Genomic DNA, 16371 nt, shown 5'->3' on the forward strand with positions numbered 1-16371 from the left:
AATCACACACCACTTGGTTCGGTTGTGATGCTCTCGCGCGCTCGACCAGGAACTCGGCGATCCGAGTCGAGCCTCGCTTGGAACTGAACATTTCAGCACTTCAACTCTGGTGGACAAGGGGTTGGCATTTGTGTGTAAGGCCACAGCATCACCACAGAACTTGATTCTGGCACCTGTAATGCCCAAATGCCCTAATGGCCAGTCCGCCCCTGACGGGAATCTGCTAATGTGGTGCCAATGAAGGAAATAGACGGGGAGGGAGGGACTACCAAGTTGTCCTTGACCAGTACGATAACCAAAATATGTTTTTTCTTTATATATATATATATATATATATATATATATATATATATATATATATATATATATATATATATATATATAAAAGATAGATGGACGAAATATTTGGAGAAGAACAGCTGCATGAGAGAGAGGGTTGGGTGAATAGTGTATTCCTAGATTTGGAAAAGGTATTTGATAAAGTGCAACACAAAACTTTGGCATGGGAATTAAGTAGCATTGGAGGCCTTAAAGGAAATACAGTGAAATGGCTGAAATATTTTTAAATAATACATGTGTCAGCACACTAGTGGTGGATGAAAAGTCTGACTGAAGAGGAAACTAGTGGGTGATTCTGGTACCTGTAATGTTCCTATCTAATTATATTATTGGAACAGAATCATAAGCAAACTTTTTTGCTGATGATGCCAAGATCATGAAGGAAGTGAAATGCGAAAAGGATTCCAAAACTGCTACAGTAAGACCTAGATAAGGCTTAGGGGTGGAAAACAAATGCCAATGCAAAGAAATATAAAATGTCGGAACTAAATAATGAAAAAGGAGAGAGAGGGAGAGAATGTATCAATAGGAAATGAACTGTTAGCAAATACAAATTAAGGAGGAAAAATAATTAGCAATTTTAACCAGAGATAATCTATCAACAGAAATCCATATAAAGGATGAAAGAGATTAATAATTCGCTGAAAAATATATGAATGACATTTCATTACATGGAGGGGGACATTGAAGAAAACCCCTAGGACTATTTCGTCTCAGACTGAAATATGGAGAGGTGGCATTGTGGTAACTACACTAGCTAAAGAAATAGAAGTAGAGAGGAAAGTACAAAGGACAGCAACCAACAAGATCCCGAGTTTAAAGGAGAAGTTGTATGAACACTGATGCAAAAACTGGGACTTTTCACATTGGAAGAGCGAAGAGAGAGAGGCAACATGATAATGAAAAAATGGACGTAGAGGATTTGCTGGTATCTGATGAAAGATCAACATAGGGTCATAGTAAAAATAAATTAAGAAATATATAAACAAATTAATTAGAAAATAAATATACGAATAAATAAATGGATGAATATTAAATAAATCAATGAATAGATTTATGAATAGAAATTATAAAAAATGGTAGGGAGTATAGTTTTCTACATCTAGATGTGTATACTTATGGAAGAAGTTGGATCAAAATATAAACGCACACACACACACATAATTAGATAGAATAAATAAATACACACACTCGTGCACGCACACACTCGCACATGCATACGTAGACACATACGCGATCGCGCGCGCGAAAGACTAACGAAGATCAATTTTAAATTTCAAAATATGGTATCCTAAGTAATGAATAACACAGGGAAACTAGCAAGTGTAGAAAACTTCAAGAGCAGAAAAAATAGAGCAAAATAATGCAAATGATCGTACAAAAAATTAAAGAATTTTATTGGAGGATAGTAGATCAGAGAGTGAAGAGAAAATGGTACAGAAAATAAAACCAAGATATTATATTTTTTAGATTTCATTTTTAAGTTTAATTCGCTCGCCCTGTCATTGCTACCCGAAACTATCACTTGGTGATTTTTTTTAATTAAATTCTTCCCCGACGCCATTTTTAAATGACCTGGGGTATTGCGTCATAGTGTGAAGCGTGCGCCAGAAAATGACAAGGACAAGGAAAAAAAATAGAAGCCGATAACTCGAAATGTTGTTTTTTGGACTTCAAATAATCTCACAAAATCGGTAAAAACTCTGATCAACTTATGTTAGGTATCATTTTATACTTCAACAAAAATAGAATTTTTTGTAGGAATTTGATTTTTTTATTTATAAAAAAAAACGGATGTCAGAAGCCATAAAAAAGATCATTCAAAGAAAAAAAAAATGGAAAACTAATTCCTACAAAAAGGAGATATATGAACAAAGTTTCTATAATAATTTTTCTAAGCAATTAAGTGAAAAATTAATTTTGTGAGGTCAATTTTTTTTTTTTTTAAACCGCTATCATCCACCCAAATTTGATTAAACTTACGGAATAGCATTCCTTTAAACCAACAAACAGCATATTGAAATATCAAAGCAATTGGATGAACCAGGAGCGAGATATGAGCCCAAGGAATTTTCGGGTGTGCCCCCCCCCCCTTAAACGAAATTAGAGTTGCATAATTACCTAAGAGAGAGAGAAACAGACAGACATAATATGCAATGTCGAAACTAAATTAAAGGAAAATATTGAAGCTCAAATATAAGGAAAATGTATAGTATGAAGGAAGGCCAGCTAAAGAGAAAAAATGGAGGGATATTGAAGACAACAGTAAAGAGAAAATGCCTTGAAGTGGAAGAGGCAGATATCGAGAAGGTATTAACGAAATAATAAGTACAGAAATAAAAAACGAAAATGGTTGAACAAGAGACATGACAGTGGCATGCCCCCGGGATAGGAGCTCGAGATGAAATAGATCATAGAAGCTTAATAAACAGTACAACTGAGCAAGTATAAGAAATTATAGAGAAAAGTGAAAATAGTACTTTTATGGATGACTTCAACTGCGAAGTAATTTGGGAAGAATGGAAGACAGAAGGTAGTGAAGAAGTTTGGGATAATATACAACTGAGCTACAGTGGCTACAAAAGGGACAAAATTTGGGAATGTTAGCATCCCCACCCCAATATATATATATATATATATATATATATATATATATATATATATATATATATATATATATATGTATGTATGTATGTATGTATGTATGTATGTATGTATGTATGTATGTATGAATGTATGTATGTATGTATATCCAAAAGTACGAAGAGAAGAATAAATGGAAGCCAACCAAAGCTATTTTACAGATCTGTAAATGGTAAGTTGATGCAAAAAGTAGGAATATATAAGTCAAACAGGGATCAAAAGTTTGAGAAAGAACAGGACTTAAAAAACAGAAGAAAAAATCTTAATGGCATCACAGTGAGAACAGAAGAGGTGCTTAAGCTATTAGAAAAACTGAAACCAAGACAGTCCTCAGAACACAATGAAACATGAAATTGGATACTGGAAAAATGCAGAAAACAACTGGTGAACAAAGTACACAGATTTATAAATAGTGAAGGTTAAGTGTCACTGGACTGAAAATCAACAAATGTGATACAAATTTATAAAGGAGGTAACAGAGAGGTACCACTTAATTACAAACCAGCGTCTTTAACCAGTACTATAGCGGAAATGCATGAGAAAATAATAAAGATAGATGTATGAAATACTTTGAACAGTAACGAAAAGAATACTATCAAACAATCAATTTGGGTTCAGGGAAGAAAAATCAAGGATCACACACCTGTTAAATTCTTACTAACGTGCTGCGCGAGAGAGGTATGTGTAGTCTGTATATTTGGATAAGGAAAAAAGCCTTTGACAAAGTGCCACACATAAGATTAATTTAGATATTAGAAAAAAAGTAGGCCTCGGTGAAAATGCACTAGAATGGATAATGCATTTCTTAAAGGACAGATGTATGATGACAGCAGTAAGAGACTCAAAGGACAGATGTATGATGACAGCAGTAAGAGACGAAAAGTCAGAAAGGAGAAAATTAACAACAGGGCTCAGATTTGGTTCACTTGACGAAAGAAATAGATAGTTATTCAAATCCATTTCCTTATTTGCTGACGATGCAAAGAGGAAAGAGTCAAATGTGAGGAGGATTCTAAAATGTTGCAATGTAATACATGGAGTGGAAAATTAATTTCAACACAGATAAATGAGCCTAAGTAAGAGAAAACCGACGATAAATTGAGAAATGAAATTATAAAAAATGTAAAAGAAGAAAAGGGCCTGTAGCACACGTAAAAAAATAGTGTAGAGACACAATCTATTGAAAGAGATAAGAGTGGCATTTCAATATATGGATGAGGACACGATGAAAAAATTATACGGAATCGATGGTGTGGTCATGTAAGAAAGATATAAGAAAAAAATAACAGAATACGAAAGACAGCAACCAAAATTATCCCTGGTCTAAATGACATTGTATATGAGGATGGACTGAAGAAGATGGATTCCCCACGTTAGAGGAACAGAGACAACATGATGATATATAAGCGACAAACTATTTTGGAAAAAGTGGACACTAAAAGAATTGTTGGTGCAAGAGGAAATGGCGACGAGAGATCATAATATATATATGTATATATAAATATATATATATATATATATATATGTGTATATATGTATATATATATATATATATATATATATATATATGTATATATATATATATATACATATATATACATATATATATATGTTTATATATATATATATATATATATATATGTGTGTGTGTGTGTGTGTGTGTATTTACCTAGTTGTATTTACCTAGTTGTATTTTGCGGGAAGGGGAGCTATGCTCGTGATGTCCCGCCTTTGTATCTTGCAGTGTCTAGTTTGTTTTTAAACTCATGAATGGTTTTTGCGCATACTATTCCATTGTCCAGTTTGTTCCAAGTGTCCAAAACTCTATGAGGAAAACTGTTTTTCTTCAGTTCTCTTCTATAGCTATGTTTTTTTATTTTCTTTCCATGTCCTCTTGTGTTTCTTTTGTCCCAGTTAAGTAAGCTCTCACTATCGAGTACCTCTGTGCCTTTCATGATTCTGTAGATGGTCAATAGGTCACCTCTCTCTCTTCTTTGCTCCAGTGTCGGTAACTCCAGTTTAGCCAATCTCTCTTCGTATGATAGGTTTGCAAGTGCAGGTGCCATTTTTGTAGCTGCTCTTTGGATTCTTTCTATTTTCTTTATATTCTTTTTGGTACTGGGGGACCACAATGTCGCTGCATACTCTAATCTAGGCCTTATCAATGTAACCAATATTTTTTTCATCATGTCTTCGTCCAAGTATGTAAACGCCACTTTTATTGATCTTAGCAAGTTGTAAGTCTCCCCGACAATTTTGTTAATCTGTATATCATAGGACAAGTCGTTCGTGATAATTACTCCCAAATCTTTTTCGGATCCTACTTTCTTTACTTCTTTGGTTCCAATTGTATATTTTCCTGATATTCTGTTTTTTGCTTTTTCCAAACTCCATTATGCTACACTTCTTAGTATTAAAGTCCACTTCCCATTTCTGACTCCAGTTCCATACCCTATTTAGGTCTTCTTGCAGTGCTTCACAGTCCTCATCAGTTTCTATTTTCCTTAGCAGTTTGGCGTCATCGGCAAAGAAGCTCATGTAGCAGTTCACGTCCTCATCCATGTCATTCATATAGATAGCAAACATTATTGGTGCCAGCACAGATCCTTGCGGTACTCCACTGATCACCTCTTTCCAGTCTGAATATTTTTCTCTGAGCACTACTCTCATCTTTCTACCAGTCAGAAAGTCCTCTATCCATTTTAGTAGGTTTCCCTGTATTCCTCCTATGTGTTCCAGCTTTTTTAGTAGTTTTCTTTGTGGTACTTTGTCAAAGGCTTTTTGCAAGTCTAGGAATGCACAATCAGCCCATCCATTTCTTTCTTGCACTATGTCTATTAGTCTTGAGTAAAAGCATATTAAGTTTGTGGAGCATGATCTTCCTTGTCTGAATCCGAATTGTCTTGGGTTTAATATGTCATTGTCTTCCAGATGTTTTACCCATCTATTCTTGATTATTTTCTCACAAATTTTGGCTATGGTGCTTGTTAGTGATACTGGCCTATAGTTGGTGGGTTCTTCTTTGTTTCCTCCTTTGTGTATTGGTACAATGTTAGCGTTTTTCCAGTCCTCGGGTATCTTTCCTTCTTTGAGTGAGCTGTTTATTAAGATGTGTATTTTGTCTGATAGTTCTTCTTTGCACTCCTTTAGAATCCAATTTGCAATACCGTCCGGGCCATGTGATTTTCTGACATCCAGCCTTGATAAATGTTCTGATATTTCCTTTAGTGATGCTGTAAACTCATTCATGAGGGGAGATTTCTTGTTTTTGTCTATGTCACAATTTGGTATTTTCTCTCTGGTGAAAACAGATTTAAAGTGATTGTTCATGACTTCGGCCATCTCTAAATCTTCTGTGTATTCTATGTTTCCTTGGCATAGTTTCACCAATTCCTGTTTGTTTTTAAGTTTACCATTCACATACCGATAGAATAGTTTGGGTTGCTCTTTGCATTTGTCTATAATATCCTTCTCATGGTTCCTTTTCTCCTCTCTTCTCACATTAACATACTCATTTCTATAGTTAACATAAATTTGCCATTTGCTTTGTTTTTTGTCTTTTCTCCACTTTTTCCAAGCTTTGTCCCTTCTGTCTTTTGCCTCACTGCATCTTTTGTTGAACCAACATTTAATGTACTCTCTCTCTCGCTTTTGTCTTGGTACATGCCTGTTTACCCCTTCATTGTAGTTTTCCATCAATATATTCCATTTCTCTTCCACTGCTGTTTCTTCCCTGTAAAATATTTCCCAGTTTGCATTCCGGAAGAATGTCTTTAGTTTTGTAAAGTCTGTTTTGTTGTACCTCAGTCTTCCTTTCCTATGCTTTTCGTTCCTCTCTATGTCTATTTCTTCCTTTAGTATAGTTTCGATGAGTACATGGTCACTCTTTCCAATTGGTGTCTCATACTGGACTTTATGCACTATTTCAGGCTCTGTGTGTGTGTGTGTGTATTTACCTAGTTGTATTTACCTAGTTGTATTTTACGGGAAGGGGAGCTATGCTCGTGGGGTCCCGTCTTCATATCTCATTTTATCTAAACTATTTTTAAATTCATGTATTGTTTTTGCACACACCACTTTCTCATCTAACTTGTTCCAACTGTTTATTACTCTGTGAGGAAAGCTGTTCTTTTTCAAGTCTCTTCTATAGCTGTCTTTTTTTATTTTCTTTCCGTGTCCTCTTGTATTTCTGTTATCCCATTTTATCAGATTCTATCAGTAATTTCTATGCCTTTCATGATTCTGTAAATAGCTATCAAATCTCCTCTCTCTCTTCTTTGCTCTAGTGTCTGTAGTTCAAGTTTTTCTAGTCTCTCTTCATATGATAGTTTTGAGAGCGTTGGTGCCAGTTTTGTAATTGCTCTTTGTATTCTTTCAAGTTTTTTTTATACATTTTTTTGTACTTGGTGACCATATCGTTGCTGAATATTCCAATCTTGGTCTTATCAGGGTGATTAGGATTTTCTTCACCATGCAACTTTGATTGTTCTTATCAAATTATAAGTTTCTCCAAAAATCTTATTTATATGTTTCTCAGGTGACATATTATTCATAACAATGACTCCCAGGTCCTTCTCATTTTCTACTTTTTTTATTCCTTCTTCTCCCAATTTATATGATCCTGTTATTCTGTTTTTGCTTTTTCCAAATTCCATTATACTACACTTTTTTGTATTGAACTCCATCTCCCACTTCCTACTCCATTCCTGTACTATATTTAGATCTCTCTGTAGTGATTCACAATCTTCTTCAGTTTCCACTCTTTTCAGTAGTTTTGCATCATCTGCAAAGAAGCTCATATAGCTTTCTATTCCTTCATCCATATCATTAATATATATAGCAAACATTATTGGGGCCAGTACTGTTCCCTGCGGAACACCGCTTATTACTTCATCCCATTTTGAATGCTGGTTTCTTATCACTACTCTCATTTTTCTTTCTTGCAAAAAGTCTTCCATCCGATTTAGTAGTTTTCCCTGTATTCCTCCTTGAGTTTCTAATTTCTTAAGCAACTTCTTATGTGGTACTTTGTCAAAAGCTTTCTTTAGGTCTAGAAATGCACAGTCCGCCCATCCATCTCTTTCTTGCATTATATCTATTAGCCTTGAATAGAAACATATTAAATTGGTGACGCATGATCGTCCTTGTCTGAATCCAAATTGCCTTGGATTTAACACTTTGTTTTTTTCTAAATATTTTACCCATCTACTTTTGATAATTCTTTCACAAATTTTTGCTATTGTACTTGTCAGAGAGACTGGTCTATAGTTTGTAGGTTCTTCTTTATTTCCTCCTTTATATATAGGTACTATATTTGTTTTTTCCAATCTTCTGGAACTTTTCCTTCTTTCAAGGAACTGCTTATTATGCTATGTATTTTGTCTGCCAGTTCATTCCTGCATTCTTTCAGAATCCAGTTTGCTATATCATCTGGTCCATGCGATTTTCTGACATCAAGATTACTCAAGTGTGTCAATATTTCATTCTTTGTTACTTCTATTTCTTCCATAGGGGGAACTTTCTCTTTCCATTCAATCTCTTCAGGTTGTATGTTCTCCCTTGTAAACACTGATTTAAAATGTTTGTTCATAATTTCCGCCATTTCCATTTCCTCAGTGTATTCAACTCCCTCTTGTCTTAATTTCTCCAAGTCTTGTTTGTTTTTCAGTTTATTGTTTACAAATCTGTAGAATAGTTTTGGTTGATCTTTACACTTTTCTATGACATCTTTTTCATATTTTCTCTTTTCCTCTCTGCACGTTTGTTTGTCTCCCCCCCCCCACCCTCTTTAAATCCCTGGAAAATATTCTCATCACTTTCTACTGTATTGCTCTTATCTATACTTCTAATCTTTACATTTTCATTAGACATTTCATCGTCGTCGGGGGCCGTTTGTTTACCTTTCGCCTGTCTGCCTGGGCCAAGTCTACTCCTTCCTCATTTCCTTCCATTTCCCTCAGTAATCCCTCCCCTTCTCCTCTTTCCCTACTTTCCTACTACCCCACGAGCAATTTCCCCCACCCTGTAAATACAATAGGCACTTCTCTTTTCGTTGGGATCCACAAAACTTCAATTTTCTTCAGAACGTCTTCTAAGCCGTCCGTTCGTTGAAGTGTGTGTGTGTGTGTGTGTGTGTGTGCGCGTGTGTGTGTGTGTGTGCATATATATATATATATATATATATATATATATGTATATATATATAATATATATATATATGTATGTATGTATATATATATATATATATATATATATATATATATATATATATATTAATACAAGAGGTATAACTTTCAACACAGAAGTGTTGATATGTGGACTGAGATAGATGAGAAGGTGGATCAAGTAAAGAAAAGGTAAAAGGTGCAGATGGAGAGATGATGATGGAAGAGAAGGCAGTGAGAGGAAGATGGGCAGAGTATTTCAGGGAGTTGCTAAATGTGAGGGAGGATAGGGAGGGAAAGGTAGTTGTAGTGGGAAGTGCTAAGAAAATGACCGTGATGAGTGAGGAAAATGGAGGAGAAATAAGGAAGGATGAAGTGAAGGTAGTTGTTAAGATGATGAGAGCAGGTAAGGCACCTGGTCTGGATGGATGCCATGCAGAATGTCTAAAAAAAATAAGAGGTACAGTGATGGTGGACTGGCTGGTGAGGTTATTTAATGTTTGTTTGAGACAGGGTAGAATGCCGGAGGACTGGAGGAGTGCCTGTATTGTTCCACTTTACAAGGGAAAAGGGGACAAGTGTGAGTGCAGTAGTTTCAGAGGGATTAGCTTGTTAAGTGTAGTTGGGAAGGCTTATGGGAGGATCTTGATTGAGAGAATTAAGAGAGGAACAGAGGGAATAATTGGTGAGGAACAGTGTGGATTTAGGGCAGGTAGAGGTTGCGAGATCAGATTTGTGTGGTAAGACAAATATGTGAGAAAGCTATAGGAAAAGGTAAGGATGTTTTTTGGGCTTTTATGGACCTGGAAAAGGTTTATGACAGGGTAGGTATTGCAGATATACGGGATAGGAGGAAAGCTTCTAGGAGCAGTCAAGAGTTTTTCGAGAGAACTCCCAAAATGAATTCGCCAGCACTTCACCCTCGCAGAAAATTTAGTTGAGACAACCGTTCAACTGTGCCAAAGGCCTTTTTGCAATCTATTTGAAGTAAAGACAGAGATGTGTTGCATTCTGTCGCCCTCCCTATCGACCGAGTTACCGACTGCAAACGGTCTATAGTGATGTCTCCACTTCTAAAGCCCGGCCTTGACTGTCATTCACCCAAAAACCTACCCGATCTATCTGCATGAATCTTGGAGAATGTTTTGTATACACAAACCAATCGATCAGCATCCACTAAAGTCCACTTATTCTCTTTTGTTGCGAAGTAAAATAACTAAAGCATTGCCTCCCCGACGCATACACAGAACACACAACCGACTCAGTATACAATGGACTATAGACTACCAAGGAAAGACTACCCGATCGGGCGGGATCGGTGTGTGTGGGAGGGGAAGAGATGTCTTTAAGAAAATGAAAAGATAGTAGTGTATAAAAATTGGCTATGGCCAATAAGCGCAATTTCAGGGCGATTCACTAAGGGGCGATAATGATTGTGCCGAGGGAGGAAAGGACCTTGGACGGTGGCGCAGACGCCTGCGATTAGAATCACCAAAAACAGAGAAAATGGTAGGAGGCGTCGTGGTAGAGAAAGGTTGAAAATGAAAAGAAAAAATAGTGGGGGATAAACTGAAATGAGAAGATGAAGTATGAAAGAAAGTTAGAGAGGAAGCGAATTTTAGTCGAAGAAAAAGTACCTGCAGATGTTTGAACGTGGGGCGTGGTCATGTTCGTGAGAGGTGTGTGCATGTATCTTACAATGAACCTCCTCTCCGCGTCTCTCAGGACATCAACACACCATCCCTCTCCAGGCTCATTAAGGCCCACCTCGATCATCTCCTTAGAAGGAACGCCACTTCTTCATTTATAACTCTGATCCACACACACACACACCAACGTCCAAAGATGAAGTTACTGACTAACTTGGCATATGATTAGCAAGGCTTTTGGTGTCATAATAGATACAATAGGCCATAAAAATATTTGAAGCCAAGGGAAGATAAAATCACGAAAATCCTATTAAAATGAGTTTGGCGGATCTTTGGTCTAGGTGATGCAATTTTTTAAAGTGAATTTTAGAATGAAAAAAGTGCTAGAGCACTTTTGAGGTAGGTTGGTGATGTTAAACATTTTTTTAAGTGGCCTAAACATATCAGAAGTCAGTGATCCAGGTTTATAGTGGTCAAGATTCTTACCTCAAAGTAAATACTCAGCTCACACAAAGAAGTGCACGCAAAAGCGTGTTACACACGAAAAAGCACTGATCCACACATTTGCACTGTACCAACGTTATGACGTTACGTTGGCGACACACACGTCTACAAATACGTCAAAATATGTCAGGGCATCACGTTTGAACGCACACCATTTACCATACTTTATACACCACAACTCTCTGCTACACACAAGAGAGCACATACACATTCCACGATATACCGAGTTGAAAATGGTTTGCCATCACTCACATCCTGCCCTCTTATCACGCTCACATCATCTGTCTTTCCTGTAGCGTTCGTCGGAGGCACCAAGGACTCTTCATCAGCCATCGTAGAAGTACCTACTGACAGCAATGCTCAATGACTCAGGAGCTAATACTTCAGCGCCCCCACCCTCCCTCCCAGGGGGAACACCATTAGTTAAGCTTGATAAGATAGTTGGCGCTACCTAGAAAGGGGACACGTAACTCCAAGGGATCAATCAAGACTATTTTCATCCTAACGTCTGGCGTTTACTTGTATAAAAGAAAATTGAGTGACACTAAATTTTCATGGGAAAGTCCGGACCTAGGAACTTCAGCCTGTGAAGTCCAGTACAATAATGCAGTTGCCGATTCACTACGTTTCTGTGTGTCCTGTTGCTCCAGTCAGCGTGATTACAGTTAAATTTACCAATGGAAAAGGTTGGCACTTTGCATGAGATTACAAAGGATTACAAAGACGGAGCATGCCGACAGGAGACCTTTTGATCCATATCTAGGTCGGATGCGAAAAAAAATCATAATAATAATTAAATAATAAATAAAAACTATGATAATGTAAATAACAAATAAAATACATAAATGAATGCATAGGTATAGTTAAATAATAAACAAACAGGTAAATAGTAATTAATAATAAATTGACATATAACTAATAATAAACGAAAATCAGACAGACAAATTATAACAAAACAAAAACAAATAATATAAAATAAATTATAATCATTACAGCATCTTACTTAGGTATTTATCTGAATGATTCTTAAAGCTTCGAACTGAACTACATTGCACTACCTGTGCAGGAAGTTTATTCCATTCATTAACTACACGGTTGGCAAAGTTGTTTCTACCTACTTCCAATTTGAATCTATTTCCGGACAGTTTGAGACCATTGTTTCTTGTCTGATTCTCATTCAATGTGAAAATTTTGTCACTTTTGATGTTGTTAATTCCCTTTAGAATTTTAAAGACCTGTATCAAGTCACCTCTGAGTCTACGCTTTTTTAGGGAAAACAGATTCATATGTTTTAGTCGATTTTCGTATGATTTATTTTTTATATTTGGAATCAGTTTTGTGGCTCGCCGTTGTACTTTTTCCAGTCTGTCAATGTCTTTAATGAGATTCGGTGACCATACGGAAACAGCATATTCCAAATGTGGACGAACTAACGATTTATATAGCTTGTTAATGAGTGATGGACTTTTGAAATCAAAAGATCGCGCAATCAGTCCTAGAATCTTATTTGCTTTCTCAGAGGCTGAAATACACTGCTTGGATGATTTGAGGTCGTTACTGATAATTACGCCGAGATCTTTTTCACTATCCACTTTTGTTAACGAATTTCCAAATAACTTGTAATCGTACTTACTGTTATTTTTACCTATGTGCATTACCTTGCATTTACTTGTGTTAAATTTCATTAGCCACTTTTCAGACCATTGCTGTAATTTATCTAAATCTTCTTGAATATCTAATTGGTTTGTGTGATCATTTGCCACTCCGCACAGTTTTGTATCACCAGCAAATTTGGAAACAGTAGATTTTAGTCCATGGTCTATATCATTTATATACACTATAAATAGAAGTGGCCCAAGAACGGAACCCTGAGGAACTCCACTTGCAATACTTTTCCATCCAGAAGTTTTTCCATTTAAAACAACTCTCTGTTTACGACCATTCAACCAATTACTAGTCCAACCTAATAGGCTACCACTTATTCCATGCAAATCTAATTTAGTAAGTAGTCTTTCGTGTGGGACGGTATCAAAAGCTTTTGCAAAGTCTAGATATATTAAATCTATATTGTTTCTTTTGTCATAATTCGAGATAACTGTGTTGTAGAATTCGAGTAAATTAGTCACGCAAGAACGTTTCCGTCTGAAACCATGCTGGCTATCATTTATCAAACGGTTACTTTCTAAATGATGTTCGATAGCATATCTGATGATATTTTCCATTATTTTCCCCACGATTGAAGTCAAACTTATAGGCCTATAGTTATTTGGCTTCTTTTTGTCACTTTTTTTGAATATGGGAGTAACGTTAACTAGCTTCCATTCTCTTGCGACATCTCCGGATATTATGGATTTCTTGAAAATAATTTCTAATGGAACAACAATCTCATTTTTCACCGACTTCTACATCAGTTACCATGCTTTCGCGGCTAGTGATAAAAAGATCGAGTAAGTTTCCATATCTTGTGGGCTCTTTTACATGCTGAATTAAGTAATTGTCACCAAGAAAATCAAACAAGCGACTACCTATATGGCCATGTTCAAGGGTCATCCAATCAATGTCAGTAAAATTGAAATCACCCATTATCAATAAATCCTGGTTGCAGAAACTAGACAGTTCTTGAAATAACAGTTTGTCGTCTGCTAATGATAATGTCTTTGGCCTATATATTACACCTATATTCATTTTTTGTCCATTTGTTTGGGTTAACTCAACCCACAAACTATCATATGCATCCTGTTTCACTTTCTCTAAAACACAAGCATGAACATTGTTTTTAACGTACAATAGAACACCCTCACCTTTCTTGTGGTTTCTATCCTGATGAAAGTGTTTAAATCCCGCAATATTTCAGCTTCGAACTCTGTACCATTTAACCATGTCTCAGTTATTCCTATCATATCGAGATTTTCGCTTTTGACATACGCCTGTATTTCTTGAAATTTGTTTCTAATACTACGAGCATTAAAGTACATAGTTTTAAGAAACTCGTGATTATTTCTTTTTGACACATTTTGAATTTCAATATCATGTCTTACATTATCATTTTGTTTTTCATTTATACCTTGCTCTATATTATTATTTGGTCCTTCATTGACGTTCATTGCCTCATTAACATTTCTCCCATCAAAATTAACATTTCCCCCATCACGGACATCTGGTCGATCACGGTCATCCGATCTCTTTTGTACATTTTGTCCCCCTACGTCACCGTGATTCACGCCGGCCTCCCGTCGTTCAGTGACATTATGTCCGGCATCCCTTTCTAAAATTATATTTTGTCCTCCAGTGACATTATATCCTACCGTGATATTTTTTCCTCCACTGTAATTACATCCCATCGTGATCTTTTGTCTTCCACTGCCATTACATCCTATCATGATATTTTGGCCTTCATTGACATTCTGTCCAGTATCCCTTCCTAAAATCATATTTTATCCTCCACTGACATCATATCCTACCGTGATATTTTCTCCTCCATTATCATTACATCCTATCGTGATATTTAGTTCTCCACTATCATTACTTCCCATCGTGATATTTTGTCCTCCACTGTCATTATATCCCATTGCGACATTTTGTCCTATGACATTACATCCTAATGTGACATTTCGTCCTCTAGCGACATTATATCCACTGTCATTACATCCTATCATGATATTTTGGCCTTCATTGACATTCTGTCCGGTATCCCTTCCTAAAATTATATTTTGTCCTTTCCTGACATTATATCCTACCGTGATATTTTCTCCTCCATTATCATTACATCCTATCGTGATATTTTGTTCTCCACTATCATTACTTCCCATCGTCATCTTTTGTCCTCCACTGTCATTACATCCCATTGGGACATTTTGTCCTATGACATTACATATTAATGTGACATTTCGTCCTCTAGCGACATTATATCCTAAAATTATATTTTTTCCTATACTGGCACATTGTTCTACATTAATGCTATACTCTACGTTAGCAATGTCAACAAAGGGAAGGAAAAGGAGACGGGAAAGGTGGTAGAGGGTACACAGGAGGCTGGAGCCGCGACAGGTCTTTAACTTGATCGCCAGCATCTGCTCATTGTGAAAGTGACCAAGTATAGTTACCTGAGGGGACTTCCTTGCTAAGATGCAGAGGCTCGAGTGTGGAACAAAACCCCCGACTTCATGTATTGAATCCTTTGGTCTTGGGGAAAGAGTCGGGGGCTGGATGGACGTCATACAGTTTCCATCAGAACGGTGCCTGGAAATTTCTAACAAGAGACTGGTCTTTTGTGGGGTCCAGCTTCGGACGTGTTGGTAAAACACAATCAAGTCCAATTTATCCATGGAGCGAGTCTAGATGAAAGCTTAGTTTGCCATAAGGGCATGGAGGGCGCGCACTTCGTGAGCTGGGATGCTGTATTCCCGTTGAAATAGGCTTTGCCAACGGAAGAACTGCAAGTGATTAGGCTAATGGACTACCTAGGACAGACCACCTGGTCGCACAGGATTTTTTTTAAGTCTGTAGGATATTGAAATGACAGTAGTGCATAAAAAGGGGTTATTGCCACTGAGCACATTTAAGGGATATTTATTAGGACTTGTATCGTGGCTCAGGAGACTTGGGTATCGATGCTTGCATCAACCAAAAGCTTTAGAGACTACTTTACTGACTGCCAACCAAGTCATGGGACCTGGTGACCATTGACTTCTGGAACTGTTAAAGTTAGAGAAGTCACCAGATCCCATTACTTGGTTGACAGTCAATAAATTAATCTCTAAAGCTACTGGTTCTGAACTTAGTAACTGTCCGATTTCACCAAGGTCATGTGAAATGCATGTCTCCTCGTTCCCCTAGTGTACGAGCTATGATCATTTGACGCCCAACATTTGTCTCTAAATTTCTCCCTTTGCGGTCTACGACGTCCTCTCGCTAGTTTGGTTCTGTAATGATACTCTTTATATATGGTTTGCGTTTTGATATACCTAATATAGACATTTTTTGTGTAGTAATGCTGCACTGTGATATATAATTTGTCATTTGTTTGTAAGTGGTCTTTGGATCATGATTCGAAACACATTGACATAATAGGT

General features: G+C 36.6%; 1 protein-coding gene across 7 annotated transcripts in view; it reads right to left on the reverse strand.

The window, feature by feature from the left end:
• LOC143036983 (uncharacterized) overlaps window positions 1-11654 on the reverse strand; it is a 64834-nt gene extending 53180 nt beyond the window's left edge. For 3 of the 7 annotated variants that reach the window (XR_012967448.1, XM_076205085.1, XM_076205079.1), the window contains exon 1: window positions 11282-11545. The gene's annotated coding sequence lies outside the window, so the exon portion shown is untranslated. Of the gene's footprint in view, window positions 1-11281 lie in introns of all 7 variants that reach the window. The other 4 variants (XM_076205080.1, XM_076205081.1, XM_076205084.1 and 1 more) reach the window with 4 other exon arrangements.
• Window positions 11655-16371: the final 4717 nt, after the last annotated feature.

This window comes from Oratosquilla oratoria, chromosome 21, assembly GCF_046742065.1.
Source record: "Oratosquilla oratoria isolate Oo_2021 chromosome 21, ASM4674206v1, whole genome shotgun sequence".
NCBI lineage: Eukaryota > Metazoa > Arthropoda > Malacostraca > Stomatopoda > Squillidae > Oratosquilla > Oratosquilla oratoria.